We start from the raw sequence: 21,179 nt of genomic DNA on the forward strand, positions 1-21,179 counted from the left end.
GAAAAAGGAAGTAACATACACAAATATCTGAGCTCCAGTGGTACAAAATCCCTGAGGGGTTTCTGGTTATTGGCTAAACACCAGCTAGAAAACTCCTTTCACTTAGCAACATAGGATTTTCTAATAGCAGGCTTTCTTGTCTCCTTTAATACCTGCTGTACATCCTCATGGAATAAGTGCCTAAAAGATATTAAAACTGAATCATCCAGGCAATCGTTTAAAGTTGCTTGATGTCACGGTATACCAAACTCCCCCCCTGTCTTGTGTGAGTGTGTGCTTGCAAGAGGCCCTCAAATAAAACTCATTTAGCTGACTGTTCTAAAGGAGATGAATAGATCTATTTGAGGTGTTTCCCACAGATGGATCAAATTCTGTAAGACCCATCATTTCATTTCCATTCATGAGGGTCTGTCTTTGTCCTGCTCAGCTTGAATGCCATTATGTTTTGCTATGATAGAGTGTAATGTGCTTGGGAGACTTAATACATCCTGAAAACCTAACTTGCAAGCTGTCATTTCCAGCCTGCATAGTGGGTACAGTCTAGTACCCCCCTGCTTGTTTATATACCATGACTGTAGTATTTTTTATAATTGCTTGGAGAGGTCCCGGGAACTAAAGGTGATGGAAAAACTTCAAGACATCTGTTTTAGGTTGATGAATTTTGGTTTGTCTGAAGGATTCTATAGGCCTTGTACTTTTACCCCTCTGCTCCCTAAGCAAAATCTGATGCTTCTGTGGTGACAGATTGGAGTGAGGTCTGAGGAGAGAATGGGATACCTGAGTTCAGCTGAATTTGTTGTCTCCACCAATGCAATTCTGTTTCTGTAAAGCTCCAAAGTGGAATTTGATACTCCAGAAAATGCAAATGCTGGGCCAGGTTTTTCTTAGAAACCAGTGTATCTTTCTTATGTGTAATCTGACAAGACGTATCATGAGAATCAAAGAAGCCCTGAACACTAAAATCGTGACAAATTCTCTTGCAGAAGTCCGAGACTGTTTGGAGAGGTTCAGGAAAAACTCCAGATAAAGATCCACCTTGCCTTGTATTGAAAAGGCCTTTTGAAGAGAAGAATCTATAAGACATCCCAGAAACATAATCTTATGAGACAGAGTCAAGGAGGATTTTGCAATATTTATCTGGAAGCCCAGATTGATCAAATGAGACATAACCCATTTCAGTGCCTCTTGACATCTGGATAAAGACTCTGCAAAGATAAGCAACACATCTAAATAAGGAAAAATGTCAACGTTGTTCAGTCTGCAATCAGCTATGACTGAGACTAGATATTTTGTGACTACCCTTGCAGCTGCAGAGAGACCAAAGGGTAATGCAGAGAACTAATAATGTGACCCAGAAACAGATAATCTTAGAAATTTCCTAAAGCCTGTGGCTGTGAGAATATGTTTGTAAGCATCTTTTGTGTCTAGTGTTTTACATGTAACTCATGTGAGGAATGACGTAGTAGGTTCCATAAGGTCAACATTTGGAACTTTGGAACCTTCACATACAGATTTTGAAATGAAAGATCTAGTACTGGCCTCCAAGAGGTCTCTTTATTTAGGACCACAAACATGCTGGAATAGAAGCCTTTGCCCCTTTGACTTAAAAGCATTGGTTGTTTGATTCCCTGGCCATGTAAAGACTGAAGAACCTCAGGAAAAAAATCTGTTTGGCTGGAAGGTGGGAATGTATTCCCCTGAAAGGAGCTTTCTGTATCCAGTGCCATCTGTAACCCTCCTGCACCACTTCTAACACCCAGGAGGATGAAATAATTTTTAGCCAAAGGAGAATGTTGTGGGCCAGTATTGGGAGAGATTATACAAAATTTGGCTGAAAGAGAGAAAATAGGGTATGGAATGCTGTCATTGTCATTCTGTACTGTTGGTCTAGCTCTGTTTTCCTGAAACGACCCCTGCTTTTTATTGTTTTTACCCTCCAGACATCTCTTTTTTTGCAAGTTGTTTTCCAGAAAAGGACTGGTTTTGTTTATTTGGTATATTTTGTGTAAGAAGGACACATATAAGATTTGTATTGGGGTACATGAAATATCTTAGAGATTCCCTGAATTAATTTCCCTCTTTCATCATATTGTTTCAGAAGAGCCAAGCAATACCTCTTCATCTAAAGTTGGATCTAAGATTTCAGACTTTATTCCATCAACAAACTTCTGATTTCATACTTAAACATATTTTCTAAACAATGTAGCAGTAGCATTGGCCCTGCACAGTATCCATACAATCATATACCCTCTTCAAGTTTGCTTAGATACCTGAGAAAGGGTAGAAATAGTTTGGTTCAGAAAAGGGTTTCTTCTGTATGAAGAGTGGAAGCCAGTTCTTCAGACTAACCATATGACATAGCAAAAACGTCATGCTAGTAATTCAGAGTTCTGAATCATCATCATCATCAACCCCCTTTTTCACATTTTCTGCATGGGGTCAGAGTATTGTGTTAACTGCTGCCATCTCTCTCTATTCAATGCCACTATCCTACCTTCTTTGGCACTCAGGACTGACTGTCGCAGGTCTTCTCTCACACACAATCCATCCACCTCTTTGCTGGATGTCCTTGTTTCCTCTTGCCTTCTTTCTGTCTATCCCAAATCTACTTCAGTAGTTTGTATTCTTCTTTTCTGTACATGTGCCCAAACCACTGTAATTTGATCTTTTCTGAAACTGGATTGCAGAAACTTGGCTTCTGCTCTTATGTCCTCATTTCTTTATCTGTATCCCAGTGCCCATCCCACCACCCATCTCAGGCACTTCATTTCCATCACCTCTAGCTTCCTCAACTGCTCTGCCCTTACTTCCCAGATTTCTGTACCATACAGTCGTACTCTTCTCACCACTGTTTTGTACACTTTACTTTTCAGTTTCTTTGGCATTCTTCTGTGATACACTATACCTGGCACTCTGTGCCAGTTGGATGCAGTTCCTGTGATTCTAGCTTTTATCTCCTCCTTCATACTTCCCTTCTCCTGAATTACCCCTCCTAGATACTTGAAGCTGTTAATCTGTTCCACTATTTTCAATTCTATCTCACTTCTCAGCTTTTCCTGATTTCTCCTATGTGCTGCCATTACAACTGCCTTATCTGTACTTAGTTTCAGCCAATGTGACTTCAGTTTTGCATTCTATTCCCCTATCCTTTGCTGAGGTTCTTGCTCAGTCTGCCAGTAATACATCATCTGCATACTGCAGGTTTGTTGATCTGTCCTATCTGACCTGTTTGCTAATGTAGTCCATCTCTGGTATGAACAGCAGTGGACTCAGAGCTGAACCCTGATGCAGACCCACTCCTGCTGGGAACCCCTCAGTGAGACCAACCATTGCATGTACTTGAGTCAATGGGTCCTTGTATGTAGCTTGCTTTAATTCTACTAATGTTTCTGGAACTTCAAACCGCCACACTACTGCCTAAATCAGCTTTCTTGGGACCTTGTCATATGCTTTCTCCAAGTCTTCCTATCTTTGCCATGCAGCTTGATATAGTTTTTTTTGTGCCATGTAATGAGTTACTTTCCACAAGCTGGTAGAGTGCTTCTGAAGCTTTGTTCTTTGCTATTGCAACTCCTTTCTTGGCCTCTTTGTTGGCCATCTGGTATTCCTTTCTAGCCTGGTCCATCTTTTCTATCTCTCGCTTTTTTTCCTGTACTCCTTCTTTCTTTTGTTGACTTCCTGGACTTCTGCATTCCACCACCAGCTTTCCTTGTGTACCTTATTTCCATACCTGACTCAGCCACATATCTGCTATGTAGTCATCACGCATGCTGTTTTGAGGTGCTGCCATTCTTCTTCAACTCCATGTGTTAGAGTCCTGAGTAATTCCATGAACTGTTGTGCTTTCTCTCCAGTCAATTTCCATGTCTTTAGTCTGGTCTCTGTTGACATTACTTCCTTCTCTGACCACTGCTTGCACCTGATTGTGGCAACCACTGGTTTATGCTATGGTCCGACTGTTTCACTGGCAATGACTTTGAAATCATGGATTCTACTCCAGTGCTCTTTCCTTACTAGAAGGAAGTCTACCTGAACTGCAGGGTGGCAACTTTTGTATTTGATCTTGTGACTGTCTCTCTCTTGTTGGACTTTGTGTTGGCCACCATCAAGCTGTTTGCCAGACATAAGTCTAGTATGGTTTCTTCTTCATTATTTTCATTGTCCCACTCATGTCTGTCACAATATGGGCATTCAGGTCACTCAGTATCAACACTAATTCATGTTGTCCTGCTTTATCTAGTAGGTCCTGCAACTGCTGTATGAATATACTCTTTTTCTCACTGTCACAACCCTGCTGTGGGGCATAGGCTGAGATTATGAATACAACATTATTGTTAGGCTGGAGTCTGATTTCCATGAGCCTGTTAATAATTCTGATGTCATTCCTCACTGCCTTCTGAAGCCTCTCCTCACCACAATTCCCACACCATTTCTAGTCTGTCCTTCTCCTGAGCAGTAGGCACTGGATCCCAGGCCAAGTGGATTTTCTGCACTGCCCTTCCATCTTGTCTCTTGGATACATAGAATGCCCAACGTCTTCTTTACCATCATGTAATCCACTACCAAGCTGAGTCCTGTCAGTGAACCTACATTTAGTGTAGGAATCCTTAGAATATGTTTGGCAGGTTGATTGGTTTTAAGTCCAGATTTTGCTCAACATAGCTGTCCCAGGTAACCCAAGCTGGGCAGCTGGACACTGGCCAGAATTCTGAAAACTAAAGTAGAAAATAAAACATTCTCTTACCTATACAGCCTAAGATTTTCCTCTCCTTATTACCAGGTGAAGGGCTAGTATTAAGCACCAGTCCATTCCCAGTATAAGACACAGATGAAATGGTAGCTGGATCCAACCTAAGGTGAGAGAGGGAAAATATATTAGTGCGAGGTACATCATACAACATATGTGCTTTTTTTAGGGACTGATGGCTTATTATTCGAATGAGTGCAGTTAGCATTCAACAAATCCTCTAGGATTGTAGGTATTGGAAGGGTGGGAGAAGCATGAGGTATATCAATTTGTAACAGAATGTCTCATTTCAGGAGGAACATCTATTTTTTTTCCATAAAAATACCTCATTCATCCTGGTAGTGGTATGATTATTAAATGAAATTTCCCAACAGGTGGATAAGAATTAAAGTTTTCCAAACAATCCAAGAAATGTGGTTGAGAATTTGCAGGAGATGAAGCCTTCCTTAATCCCTGTCAAAAGCAGAATCATCAGACCCTGTTTTCTCAGGAATAATTTAGCAGGGAATGTCCATCTGTAAAGGCTTCTGAATACCAGGATTTACTGCCTGTAATGTCTGTCTAACTAAAATATAAAACTCATATTTTTTAATAGTAATAACTTCATCAGAAAACAGTTTAACTTTTTGTTTTTTTTTTCTTAATAGGTTTACCAGCAGAAGAGGACCCATTCAAAGAAGGGACATCTGCCCAGTCTAATGGCCTCTTTCTCCAGTTACCCCAAGAATAACCTCCAGAAGTATCTCTCAGACCCAGAGAGTATGATTTTCCCATGCCCATATATATGACACTGGATCTGCCAAAAAGGACATAGCTGACACCCAGTTTATGCTGCAAGAGAAGTAAGTGAATGGCCTGAGGAACAACCCAATGCAAGTTCATCCACAAACACCTGAGGTATAGATTCAGCCTTTGACAAGAGCAATGCCTCCTTAGTCACTGAATTTTTTTCTTTCTAGGTCCTGCAGGAAAAGATTCTGATGGGCCCAAGTGAGTATCTGTGCTATAACCAGAGAAGAGGCACCAAAAGCAGCAAGCGTTCTTCTATTTAGTATGTTGTGCTTTATTTTCTTTACAGTGTGGTTTACTTGTGTTATCCTTTTAACTGAATATTTGAACTAGGAAAGCGACAACAGCTGTGTCTATTGTGAATCACACAGAAATTAAATTTCCCACCATCCTCCCAACCTGGTGCTGTTGTTTCTTTTTTAACTCAGCTGTCTTTCTAGATACCTGCCCCTTATGTTTTTGACCACATATTTCTTTCTCTCTCCTCTTTCACTGGCTATTGTAAGTGAGCATACAATTTTCATTTTGTGAAATCACTCCCCTTTAGCTATTTAAATATATTGGCCATCCCACTCTATTTCATACAGCCAGAGAGCAAAGTACCCACCCCCTTCCAATCAATCTTGCTCTTTTAAAATTAGTGTCTAAAACTTGTCACACTCTCTTTCATAGCTAACTGTTTACTGCACCCTGCAACTCTTAGGATATTAACCCATTTTTTTCAATCTTACATTTAAAATCTGCAACATCTACTCCAAAACTACCAATTTTTGGAGATCCCACATTATGCCTCTTAGTAGATCTTGGGATTAGTCCTTCTGTTTTTTCCTGGTGAGAGAAGGAGCATAAAGACATTATTTTCTGGAGACTGCTGATCACCAGAATAACTGCTCCATAGGTGCCAGCTTGGAAATTATATTTTGCTCCTGATGAGTGAAAGAGCAGAGTCCATTGATTTCTGACTGCTTCTGATTGGGCAGTGAGTGTTTGTGTTTGACCTTCCTAATTGGTCTGGCTGCTATTCAAGACATCTACCTGGAAAAGGCTACAAAAAGCCTACAGACCCCTGCATCATCTGGGGCAAGACTGTTAATCACCAAAGAGCCTCTGTCCTGCTTCTCATCGTGGGATTTATGCTATAGTTTTGCTTCTGGTGAAAGAAGAAGCAAAGGAGCATTGTATCCTAGGAGCATGAAGCTGTGGTGAGACCAGCACCAGTAGTAGCCAGGCAGTAGCTATTCAGTCGAATCCCCTCTTTTCATCCTTTTTGACATAGCTAATTCTTTCTTATTAGTAAGAACTGCTTGATTTGCTGATGCCTAACCTGTTTTCAGAATATCTCCCTAATACTTCATCCATAAATCATCAAGATCTACTGATCAGTTTCCCTTCAGTTGTTTGGAAGTGCCCTGTATAGATGGAGACACCTTGAGTTGACATTTGTCCTGTAAAGACACCCTTGAAATTTCTCCAATACTTAGTTGCACATAGGACAACTACTTTGCAGTGACAAGCATTGTCCTCAAAGTTGCAAACCAGATACTCCTGACATTACTTTATACTCTCACTCCAACCATCTAATCAATAAAAAAGGCATCATGCCATGGATTTGAACTTTCCCACTATCTCTGTTATCAGCTTGGTGGATATGGGCATCTTGAAGCAATGCAGAAATTGCCTCATGTTTACTGACAACCAGTTAATTTTCAAACAAACTGATATGGCATGTGCGATAAATATTTGCACAATGTCACTGGAGGCATAGCTCTCACATAAAATCACTGCTCATGTCAATCAGGATCTCAGTATCACACATGCTGCACCCATCACATACAGTTCAAAGCAGACACAGACAGGCATATGCTAAAGCACTTAGATGTAATTTTCCTAAACCTGAAAGACCTCCTAGATGAAGTACACATAACAAATACCTTCAGCATCCCCGAATACACTCTTTCAAAACAACACCCTCATCAACACATACAGCCACACCTCATGGAGTCTCTACTTCTAAGCCCATAAGGCAAGCCACCACACAATCCAACATTCTGGTCCTTGGAAGCTCCATTGTGAGACACACTGATGTCCCACTCACCAGGCTACATAAGGAGAAAATCATGGACAGTTGCTTATCAAGGGTCAGGATCCACCACATTCCGCATGCACTCAGGTCATTGAATCACAAGTACCATTGTGACTCAAGTCATAGTCCATGTGGTTATAAATGACCTGAGACATACCTCCCTAGACTATATGAACAGAGACATCATGGAGCTCTCAGAATATGTTTTCTAGTCTGGTATGCGCCTAACATTGAGCAGCATTTTACCTTCTCCAAGGATGCTGCCACAATACGAATTGAAGATAACTGACTTTAATAATTGTCTTCATTTTCGGTGTCATTCTAAGGGGCTACAATATTTGTCAGCATGGAAGGAGATGGTCAACAGACCATGTTGCTTTGCCAGGAATGATCTGCACCTCTCCCCTCTAGGCTTTCAAATATTAGCTAAATCATTGTCCTCCCCCATAGTCCCTTTTTTGTCAATGCCAAACTGAATGTACTTCCAGCATAGCAAATCAAAATCAAGAAAGACTAATGGTGCTACTGCTCAATGCTAGGAGTCTAAACAAAAAACTCCACTCCCTACAAGCTCTCCTCACCCAAGAGAATGCTGATGTCTGTGCAGTCACTGAGACATGGTTTAAAGCTGCAGACACCATACCGGCAGTGCAAGACTATAATGCCTTCCACACATTTAGACTAGCTGCTACACTGACAAGGACTAAAGGTGGAGGTGTCTTTATTTATATCAAAAATAAAGATACCTCAATGCTGGTCAGGCAGGACAAAACACATGAGCTTCTCCATGTTCAAATCACCACAGGCAAAAATCCCATACTACTTCCTGCAAGGTATAGGTCCCACTCTATGCCACCAGAAACCCATAATATGTATTTAAACTTATTGGAAACACTCACCATCCAACGCAATACCATATTCATGGATGACTTTAATTACCCCACTATTAACTGGGAATCCTATACAACACCAGAGATTCCTGGATTTTGTAAACACAAACTCCCTGGACAGGATTGTCAATTCATCAACCAGGGGTGCAAACATACTGGATGTGATACTCACTAATATAGGAGAGTGCTGCACACCCCATAGTGTAATGTCTTCTCCAGTAAGACCAGATCACAGGATGGTCTCCTTTGAAGTAAAGATTTTACCTGGAACCCCAGCTAACCCAGGAATATTCAGGAACTACTCTAGGGCTAACTTCCTACTATTAAGCGATAATTTGGCAAAATTGCAAGCCCCCATAAACCCTGAGAACACTGTTGCCTATTCAGAAATGTTTACAGAATCCTTATACAAACAAGAAGAAGTATAGAACTAACTCAAAAAACAAGCCACCCTAGTAGAATTACAACATCAATAGGCTCTATAGCAGAAGGAAGAAAATAATGGCAAAAATTAGGAGATTTAGCACCCAAAAGGATAAAAGCACTCTCATCAAACTAATCAAATAACTCAGAGGATAAACAAAGTCTACCAAAGCCAAATTTGAGGTTAAATTGGTCTCCCAAGCCAAGGACAACCATAAGGCATTTCCTAACTATGTCCGGATCCTCAAAGGCAACACACAACTGTGTATTGTGTGCAGAGCTCATTATAAATGGAGCCACCTATATTGAGCCAGAAATTATAACAAACCTACTAGCTGATAAATTCAGCTCCAACTTTACCCCTCTCTACCTCTCAGCCATCTCTCAGGAAATAACATAAAATATAACTCCGCCTGCTATCACCAGGGAAAGGGTACTTAATGCTCTCTCTAAGGCCAAGAACACTGCATCAGTGGGCCCAGACAATATCCCAGGATACCTTCTAAACAGCATGAATCATGACCTATCAGGCTGTCTGGTATTGCTATTTAACTGTAGCCTCCAAACAGGTTTCATGCCTCATGAAGGAGAACAGTGACTGTAATCCCTCTCAACAAAGGTGGGACATCTATAGACCCTGGAAACTACAGACCCATGCATCTCAATTGTCTCATATGCAAAGCCATGGAAATAATTATTATGGAAATTATAAATAATGACATAGGAAACAACCAGACCCAAACAATTTGTTTTCGTCAAGGGCAGGTTATGCCTACTCAACCTAGTGAATTTCTTTGAGAAGGTCAATAAAGCAATGGATGAGGGCAAAATTGTTCACACTGCCTACCTTGATCTGGCCAAGTCATTTGACTCAATACCCCACTCAAGCATTGTTGACAAACTCAAGAGGTTAGGTATAAACCCTTATGCCACCCAGTGGATAGACAGCTGGCTCACAGACAGGACCCAAGAAGTTAGAACTGGGGAGTCCACCTCTACAAAGAGGCCAGTTGCAAGTGGAGTCACTCAGGGATCATTCTTGGGACTGCTCCTTTTTGGCATTTACTTCTCTGAGGTCAAGGCCAATGTCAATGGTCTCTGGCTGACTAAACTTGCAGATGATTGCAAATCAGGAGTGGTCATAGAATCCCTCACTGGCACAAATGTTCTCCAGGAAGGACTGACACAGGCAAATAAGTGGTGTCAGAGCCGTGGACCAAAACTAAATGCCAAGAAATGCATAATAGTATCCTTTGGGAAGTCATCCACCCTTGGTAACTCTTATATTGAAAACACACCACTAAGAGTTGACCCAGTAGTCAGGGACACCCATAGACAGTAATCTAGCCTTTGACCATCATGTGTCTACAGTAGTGAAAAAAATCATTCTATGTTGTGCAGCTTCTAAACAAAGGTATGGCATCTAGGTCAAAGGAGTCATTGTTTCACTGTATTTGGCATTCATCAGAACAATCATTGAGTATAGCCATTGAGTACAATGCCCTCTTTGCTATGTACCTAACCAGACACATCCAACAACTGGAATGTCCATAGAGGTTCCTCACTAAAAGAATACAGGGTGCAAGTAACATGTCCTCTGCAGACCATGTCAAGGCTCTATCCCTGTATTCTGTCTCCTACAGGCTGTTTTGGGAAGATCTATGCCTGGCATATAAGGCTTTGTCAGACCCCGCCCTTATGGGCCCCCTGCATATCCACAAAACAAACAGCACCAGAATTACCCATTCTAAAGATTTAAACCTTGCCTGTGATATTAATAGGACAAACTGGAAAGACAGGTATGTATCCCAGAGACTAACCCTTCTCTAGAACAGGTATACCATTCATGTTCATAGGTTCATAGGTTGGTACTAGGCTATCGGCCCTAGGGCCTATACAAGCCCGGCCAAAACAATTCCCTGGCTATTTCTTCCCACAGTATTTACTTCCCTGGACCCCTGTCTAGCAGGGGAACTGATGTGATCCCCGGGGTGAATTTCCTATCTCCCATCCAATCATCAAGGTTCCTTTTGAAGAGGGCTAAAGAGCCGCTCTGCTTGACATGTATGGGCAGTCTATTCCAGAGTCTGGGGAGTCTCTGGGTCAGGAACCTATCCCTCCAGCCTATTTTGTTCATTGTGATGACAAGGTTTAGATTCCTGGAACGTGTGTCTCTGAGGCATTGGGATTTCTTTAAGTGTAGATGTCCAACAGCTCTGGGTTTGACATGGCCTTGTATGTTAAGCAGAGATCACCTCTGAGTAGAAGATATGCGACAGAGTATAGGTGGAATATTGTTAGACAGTCAGCATAGGCCATCTGCTTTAGGCCTGTGATTCTTTCAGTGAGGTATTTCTGTGGCCTTTCCAGTTGTTGCAGATATCTTGAGAGGTACATACCAAATGGGGTGCTGTATTCTATAATGGGTCTAATGAGGGATGAGTACAGTGGGACAATGACCTCTTTTTTTCTGGATGAAAAGCCCTTAGTGATGAGGTGTGCCACATAGAAGTATTTCCTGACTGTTGTGGTGATGTGGTTATCGAAGGTGAGACCACTGTCCACCTGTGTCTCTAAGTCCCTTATCACACTTTCAGTGTTTAGTGTGCTGCCACCTATGGGGTAATTCATGGGTACATGTTTTTTTCCCAAAGGAGATAACTATACATTTCTTGGCACTGAGCTTGAGCCCATGGCTCTGGCACCAAGCATCTGTTTCTGTAAGGCCCTTTTGTAGAATATCCACATCATTTGGGGATTCAATAATGGCTCCCAGTTTGCAGTCATCTGCAAACTTTGTTAGCCAGAGTCCCTTAGTGCTGGCCTGTACTTCAGAGAAGTAGATACCAAACAAGAGCAGTCCCAGGACTGAACCCTGAGGTACTCTACTTGCCACTTGTCTGAAGCTGGATTTGGAGTCGACTACTTTTACAGTGTGGGTTCTGTCAGTAAGCCAGTTGGCAATCTACTGAGTGATGTAGGGATTAATGCCCAGCTTAGTAAGTTTATCTATGATTCCAGACTGGGGGATGGTGTCGAAGGCCTTGGCGAAGTCCAGATAGGCTATGTGGACCACCTTACCCTTGGTCACGGCTCTGGAGACTGATTCAAAGAAGTCAATCAGGTTCAGGAGACAAGATCGGCACTTCATGAACCCAAACTGCATGGGGTCCAGTGTCTGAAGGTTGCCAATGTCTTTGTTATAAGTTCCATGATAATATGCTCCATGGCCTTGCAGATCAGGCTCATCAGACTGATGGGGCGGTAGTTCAAGGGATCCAAGGTGGATCCCCCCTTGTGGAGTGGGATAACTGTAGCTGTGCGCCACTCAGTGGGCACGAATTCTGAGGTGGGGCTATGATTAAACATGACACTTAGGTGAGGTGCCAGTTCATTATGTAGTTCATGTAGTACACAGCCTGGGATGTCATCTGGTCCCATGGATGCTGTATTCTTAGCTTTGGAGAGTGTGTTTTTTACCTGTGTGGCCGTTATTACCGGAATTTTGCAATCTTTCAGTATCGAGATGGGCCCTTTCAGGGGTGAGGGGGGGGGTAAAGTTTGCACTGAATCAATCTGCTAGGATATTGGCAATATCCTTGAGATTAGTATATTTAATGCCATTCTGTTGTAGCACAGAGCAGATCTGAGCATTGCCATTTAGATTCCTAACATAGCTATAGAATGCCTTGTGGTTGTCTTTGGAATCTTTGGCAATTTTATTTTTGCAACTAGCTTTGGAGGATTTTATGAGGGATCTCAGCTTCCTACCGAGGCTGGTAAGGGAGTTTTTTGCATCCTGGGATTTTCCTCTTTTCTGCAACAGTTTCTTCCTTTTGTTGTAAAGTTTGTTTATGGGAAGGGACCACCAGATTGGCTTCCTTTTTTTGGAGGAGAGTGTATTAGTTCTATTGGGGATGGCATGATTCATGCACAAGTGGATGTGCTTGTACAGTGCCTTAGCGTAGGATTCAGCAGTTCCCGTCTGCACGGGTGTTATGAAGTTTGTCACTTCTGACTTGAGTAGCATGAAATTGGCTTTGGAGAAGTTTTTTTATGGAGGTTTCCTTACTGGGGGGTGGGGGTGGGATGTGGATGTCAAGGGTGATTAGCTTATGGTCAGACCTGACCAACAAGGAGGTGACCATAGGTGTGCAGCATCGATTTCCCATGTTGGTAATGACCAGGTGTAGGATATAGGAGCCCCTCATGATCCAGGGTGTTGGAATTTATGAATTCCAAGAACTGTTGGGCAAAGGTGTTGGTACATGAGTAGTTTTCTTAGTTAATGGCAGGGTAGTTGAAATCACCCAGTATTAGGGTGTTTGGTTGTATTTTAATATTTTCCAGTATGTTTAGAATGGTGTAGTGAGAATCTTGGGACATGGTGGGGGATCTGTAGCAAGCTCCAATTTGGATTGCAGTCTTACATAGTGTTAGTTGCACCTGGAGAATTTCAGACACATTGTGTTGGGCAACTCGCCTGGTGTTGTGAATATCCTTGGTGAATATGGACACTTCTCCACCTTTAGTGCTTCGGTCCTTGTTTGGTGGTGGAAAAGTGTGGTAAGGGTTGTAGCCTGGTATTGCAGGGGTGCTCTCTGCAGCCTTGAACCAGGTCTGAGTTACTGCACAAATATCAATGTTCTCCATTTTTAGGAGTGCCTTGAGAGAGTGCATTTTGAGGTTTAGAATTCTAGCATTGAGTAGCATTACCTACAGATTGTGCATGCTTGTACCTGTTACGGTGGTGGTTTTGTCCTTTGAACTTTGCCTAAAAATGGCAATATAGGAGTGGCAAGAACCTTAGCCAGTAACCTGAATCACAGGGGCAACAGCTGCAGACCACCTCTGCAAAGCATTGTGGTCTGTCGATCATGTCATCCCAGGCAGACATTACTGGATCCCCTTTGAATGACACCAGAAGCTTAGCCAATTGTTGAAGTCAATCATTTTGTCCTTATACTGTGGTATAATTCTGGGCAAAGGCAGGATACTACTCAGGGCTAGGGTGATACCTGCCTGGGCCACATGATCCAGAGCTCGTCCATGTCTCTTTTCATGTAATCCAGGGAGGTATGTATCAAGTCATTCACTCCAACATGGACAATGACAGAGTCTTATTTGTACTTGTTGTGGAATGACTTGAGTGCATGTGTTATGTGGTGGATTCTGGCTCCCATCAGGCAGCTGACTGTAATTTTCTCCTTGTTCAGCCTGGTGAGTGGGACATCACTGTACCTGACTATAGAGTCACCTATGACTAAAGTGTTGGGCACGTTGTCTTGCCTTAGGGGCTGTTGTTGGGTGGCACACTGGTGTTGTGAGCTATGTGACACTTTGGTTGTGAGTGGTGTTTGTTTGCGTTTCAGCTTCGGAAGTCCTTGTTGCTTGGGCAGGTTACTGTTAAGGGCCTCCACATATATGGGTTTAGTGCTGCTATGTGTGGGTGTTGGTGGTGTGGGTTTAGAAAGGCTATGTGTTGCTTTAGGTGTAATGTGGGTGTTAACTTTCTTCTCTTGACTGTCTATCACAATCTTGGGTGGAGAGAGCTTTGCTTCCAGTTTGGCTATGTAAGTGCATCTCTCGCAGGTTGTAGTGTTGGGTGGTAAGAGGAGAAGGATGTCTGTGTACATGAGGCAATTGCTGCATTGCCCCAGTATGCCCAGATTCACCAGGTGGACAGGAGAAATCACCAGAAGCTGACCCTTGGACTTGCCTGGTTTGGTGCTTTTTTTTTGTAAAGTACAAGAGCTGTTTTCCCTTACCTTAGTAAGGTACTTTGCAATTATAGGCTGTTTAGTGCCTACGATTAATTTCTCCTTATTAACAAGGAGAGTTGAGTGCTTGTATCAGTTTAAGGCTTCCTAGTGTTTTCCAACTGGTTTTAAAGCAAGTGCTAGTCACAGGGATGCTTAAAGGTAAGATGAAAAAATGGTTTATCCTAAACACTGTAGTATGCACTAGAGGAGTTAGATGTGAAAGTAGGTAACTTAAGTTTTACCTCTCTAAAAAGTTAAGTTTTAGTGGAGAGTCACTATTTTTAAAACAGCAAGATAGATTGAAAGGGAGTGGTCACTTTTGTATTCTGGTACTATAGAATACAGTAGGATGGCCAATAAATTTAAATAGTTGAAGGGAGTGATTTCACAAAATGATAGTTTTGTGCTTACTCACACAAGCCAGTAAAAACATTGAGGAAATGAGATATATGGTCAAATTAACATAAGGGGAAGGCAACTAGAAAGACAGCGATGTTTAAGAACACTACAGTAACCGGGTGGGAAAAAATGTCTGCCTGACTCACAAGAGACAGAGCTGTGGTCTCTTTTCAAGTTCTGATATGCAGTTAAAAGCAGAATACAAGTAAAACACAAGGTAAATAAAACAAATCACAGTATTCAAAATATAAAAAGGGAATGAAGTAATACAGCAAATAAAAAGCAAACTAACCTTTCCCTCACAGCAAAGTGTAGCAGAGTCTGGGTGAGCATTTCTAGTAAAGCTCTGAAATGTTTTATTTTACCCCTTAAATAGAAGGTTTAGTTCCTAGCTCCATCCCCTCAGTTCACAGATGATTAACCTTAACTGACCTGTTCTATTGACCTGTACTAATTTCTGCCTGACTCACAAAAGACAGAGCTGTGGCCTCTTTTCAAGTTTTAATATGCAGTTAACAGCAGAATACAAGTAAAACACAGGGTAAATAAAACAAATCACAATATTCAAAATAGAAAAAGGCAATAAAGTAATACAACAAATAAAAAGCAAACTAACCTTTCCCTCACAGCAAAGTGTAGCAGAGTCTGGGTGAGCCTTTCTAGTAAAGCTATGTGAAACAGAGCTCGTCCCTAACTCAATTCAAGTGCAACTTGGACATTTGGATGGGGAACAGGATATTCATCCCAGGTTTGCCCCATCTCTCTAATGGACACAGGCAGCCTGTAAATAGTTTATCTCCCACACCCTGCTTGTAAAGGTTTCAACTCCCAAGCCCCTGTTTACATTTATCAAGGGTATGAGAATTTGTCAGAGATTTCGGCTGCATGGCTAGGCTTAAAAAGGCCCTTCTGGTCATTAGCCCAGCAAACTCCTATGAACCTATGAACCTATAAACATTGTCAGGGTGAGTTGGTCAAAAAGTAAGTGGTCACCGAGTGTTCCCAAGCAGCACACTTACACTCACAACACTTACCCTAGTTCCTTAGGAATTGAAAAATAAAAGTAGAATAGAATTTCTATGTCTGTACTTTTAAGCACTCGCAAACACACTGACAGAATCCAAGTGGCATGTAGGTTGTCACAAAGTGAGCATTAGCACGATACTGACACACAATGTCCTGACTTTTCCTCTGGAGGCTTTTCCATTCCACATAACTCAAAGTATACACAAGCAGTATACATTTTTTTTTGATTTTGCAAAATTAGCCCTGAATAACATAATAAATGCTAAAAGTCAAAAGTAGTGGACTCTGACAGGAAACTTCTGATATTGTAAAAAGAATACAGTTTCTTAAAGGCGAAATACTGCTTTTAGTAAAATAAAAATGTTATTTTTCTAAAAATGGCAATAATTTCTGAATGGAAGGGTTCCTCAATGGGGACTTATCTGATATAAATGAACCTCTTAGCTGAATGCTGTTCCTGCAAAGCCCAAGAGATGCTCCTTTATGAGTAGGCAAGAAAGCCCGTACTGAAGAAAACTTTACTTACTGATTTTCCTCCAAGTGATTATGCAATTGGCAGTTGAAATGAATTAGTGGACTATGCCAGAGCTTTCTGAAGCTGGCTAGTTGTTGTTGCCTAGGTGGGAAACAACCCATGTAACCCAAGGGCTACTACAACAGTGGGAATGATGAATATGAGTGATGTCTGTTAAATGTTCTAGAATCACGTAGAGCGACAAATTTACAATAATGAGCTTAATTTCTTGACAGATATTAGGCCGTATCTTTTGAGCAGTCACTGCAGTGTAATGATAAAGGCTAACTGGTTTAAAAGCATGGCATGACATGTACTTATTGGAATAGGGTGTGTAATATTTATTTTTTATGCTACTATCTCTTGTCAGCACTAAGCAATATTGTAAAAGCATACACCATAAAATGATGGTCCTGTGTTTCTGAAACAGCATTCCACAGGAGAGGATTATAGCTGGTAAGGTTTGTCTATAGGTGCAGTTTATACTTACCATGATACATGATGGTTTTGCTATTATTAATATGATTTTAGGTGGTTGCACTGGTAGTTGAACAACACAAAAAATAACTTTCTATGGAAAAACGTTCAGAGCTTTGTTGTGAACATCTGCCCACCCCTTTATCATTTCCTGTAGCTGTATATATTCACTCATGTGCGTTCTTTATAGGATTTCCACTGTGTTATCTTGGTCTTAATTTTGTTAGGTATTGTGAACAGGTTTCCTAACTTCAGGATCTTACGCATCTCTTTCTCTCTCTCCTATTTTATAGATGTAAATGAACTACAACATTGTAGTATATTAAGTGCGGTCTGTAACTTAAGTACTGTTGTTCCTTCTCCAAGGGAGTTATCTACACCATTGCCTAATGTCCTGGAACCCAGCCAAGTGTAGTACAGCATGAAAATGAATATTGTGGAATTCAAATCTCCGGCCTGAAGATTAAGTTAATAAAGTGCCATAACTTTACAACAGCTGGCTCTGAGATAAATCTGAGGACTTAGAAAAGCAAAGCAAACAAAGCAACAGCAGATAATTTCATTGAGACTAATCTGTTATCTGCAGTGCAAAATCTTTTTTGTGTTTTTTTTTTTTGCAATAAACATATTTTTACTTTTATTAAAGTTAACTTGAACCATTGCCTGCACAGACTGGTTAGGAATGAAGCAAATACTTGACTGCAAAAACAAAACTCTTTACAAATGAAGAGCTCATCTTCTGAAACAAAGGCTACATATGTTAACAAACTACATAGCACAGCATGATAACTTTAATAATATCACAATGAATATTTAACCATGCTTGCCTAAGAGTCTACATATGAAACAAACAAAAAATGTGTGGGATGACAATGATACATCTTACTTCCTTCTAAACTAGGACGTTCAGTGCTACACACTTTCCCAGACACTCCTCAAAAACCTCAAACTTCTTATTTACATTAACCATCTGATGTTTTATAAAGAGAGAGAGCAGTATTACTCTGCTTAATGTGAAGGTACTTGCAATGATTGCTTGCTCTAAGCACTTCTAGTTGTATTAGCATTTAAATATAAATGGTATTTATGTAAGAAGTAAGGAACTACTTTACATCACAGAAAAAGTGATACCTCGCTAATGAAAGGGGCATTAGAATACTAGGATGCTTCAAGCGATTATAGCTTGTCAGTTAATCCTTTTCTTTCTAGAGTCTGCATGTACTCATCTTTAAATGTACCAAACTGCTTTGTGAAGAATAGTAAAAGCTGTGCTATTTTCTTCAGGAGCATGGACACTGGATCTATAGAAATGCTTTTGGAGAGTGCTCGAATGTCACAAGATCTGCTGTGATAATGTCTCTGAATCATAGCAAAATGTCAACTTTCTTTTGCATGAATGCATCATCTGCTCTTATATCATGCGTAACTGAGCTCATGACTTTTAAAATGAAGGCAAAATGCTTATGGCACAGTTACATGTTAATAAGATGAATGTCACTCAGATAATCAATGTGCATGCTTGCTGATGACACAGGAGTACAGAAAAACAAAATAATCTGAATTATAATTTATTTTTAGAAGCAGTTAATACAGTTTAGTGCACTTTAATGTAAACATTAGATTATACAAGGCAAATTTTGACCTTGTATGTTTTAACACCTGATATAGTGATATAAAACCCTGAAATATATATTTCATAAGAAAATATTTTGTTAAAAATCAGTTTATAATTGTTAAAAGGTAAAAAGATGGGACCAGAGTCTAAAATAAATTATGTTAGGCATAGGATTGTTGCCCAAAGTTGCAAGATCAACCAAGGTGACTGTAATTTCCAATAATTGCCCTACAGATGCCTTATCCTAATGCTGAACTGAATAATTTTTCAGAAAGGTCCCATCCACAATGCAGGATTCAGAATCACAGAATTAATATGCTAAATCTTCCAACAATGGATTTATAAATTAGCAAAGCCCAAATGCAGTTTTATACAGAACTTCCTAATATGTTTTTATATCATTATTACTTTTTGAGCAGGGACTGCGGTGGTGGTGCTGCGGTAACGTTGTCACCTCACAGTAAGACGTTGTCCTGTTCGATTCTCAGCTAAAGCATCTTCTGTGTGGAGACATGCGTGAATGGGTGTACCTTCGTTGAAGGTTGTCTGTCAGGGCTGGCAACTCGGCACGTAAAAATCTACTGCCAATTATTAGCGGACTGGAGCTCCGCTGTGGCGACCCCTAACCGGGAAAAGCCGAAAGAAACAACAACATTACTTTTTGAGCAGAATGTATAGTATAAAAACACAAGGATGTGATTAAGATGGAATGGACTATAAACTATAATTAAACTGAGTGGGAAGTGACTGTAAGCTGCAAAAAGTCAAGCTGAAAAAAGGAAGCAGGTAGGGTAATTGGTGGAAAACCAGAACTAGAAATTAGAATAGTTTACTGCTATTGTATTTGTTTGGTAGGGTCTATATCATTTTGCTGAATCACAAATCAGCAAACACATATTTATTGAATTTACCAATCATCGAACGGAGTTTTCAGTGAAATTTTTCCTAGGGCAAACCAATGGTAGGCCACCCTAGTGACTGTGACCATGAACAAAATCATAAAATTTAACACCTACCGAGGTGGGGGGAGTTACACCCCAGACACACCCTGATGTGATGGGCTATGCCCCCATAACTAAATATACCAACTCCAAGATCACACCAAAGTGGGAAAAAGGGCAAATTCCAGATGGTGGCCAACTGTTGGCTTGCCCTAGGAAAAGTTTTGCTGAAAATTCCATTCAATGATTAGCGGCTTTGATAAATAGATGTTCAACAAATAGGTGTTTGTTGATATATGATTCGACAAAATGATACAGATATATTTAATGGATTAAACAGAATTCTAAGGAAAACTTAGAGAGCTCTTAAAATATTTTTACTTTAAACATTGCTTCAATAATCCTTCTATTTTTTTCTTGAATTATTTGGGCACACAGCTGCAGTTTTTGCATTCTTATTCCAGTCTACATAGGTGAATTATGTCTCCCTGATGTATTATACCAATGTTGTAATGTACTCATTACATATGACCCTTATCCCATGTTTAGGTCAGGCATAAGTGGTAATGCTGAAAATGTCAAAAAAAAAATTAAAGCTGCAGTTTTAGCATGTCTTCTCCAATGTTACAGTTATAGTAGATATAGTACTGTGAAATGTTCAGCTTGTGGTGGCATGCCAGCCAGAGACCTGATTGCAGTTTTTAATGGGTTTGGTACAGTCTATCTCAGACCAGGCATGTAGTTCCTACTGAAACAATAGTTTGCCCTTAAAATGATTTTGCTAAAATCTATTTCTAACCTCATATGCAAGAGTAAGCAAAAGATGATCTCTACCAAACCTATTCCCCACCTACATTCCAGAAAACTCCATAAAAATTGCAGAAAATTCCAAATTAAACCATATTAAATTATAAACCATTCCTTGACAATATGCTCATAATATCCTCCTATTTTGATAAGGCAATTACTAATCTGTTGAAATAGGTAAAAGTAACATGATCCATCATGTTACCTATGTACATACTCTATTTGGTACACACTTAACTATAACATGCTACCCTCTTTCTTTATTTGTAAATATTCATGCAACTCGCTTTCATTCTTTCTCTGCAAATATGGGATGTTGCTATGATTGTAAACATACTGCAGTCAACTATTATGCACGCAAATGTTTAATGTTTATGTGTTGAAATAAATTATGTATTGTACCTGTGCTGTTGTTATTGCAACATGGCACAGGTTGTGGTTTTAAATTGTGAATGGAGCAATCCAATTAGCCAGTAAACTTTTAATTAGTCAGTCAGTTAGTGGGCCCCCACTAGCCTTCCTCCAGCTTGCACATGATCAGTGCAACAATGTCAGCCTGTACAGTCTCCATATATGAAATACGTGGGTGCTTCTAACACCCTTCCCGTCCACTGTTTTTTTTTTCTTGTCTTCACCTGTTGCGGATCTGTGCACCTCGCCTTTTCCTTGTCCCAACTATATCTGGAGATAGTACCCATTGCCTCCC

This window comes from Protopterus annectens, chromosome 7.part0, assembly GCF_019279795.1.
Source record: "Protopterus annectens isolate FY-2018-M chromosome 7.part0, PAN1.0, whole genome shotgun sequence".
NCBI lineage: Eukaryota > Metazoa > Chordata > Ceratodontiformes > Protopteridae > Protopterus > Protopterus annectens.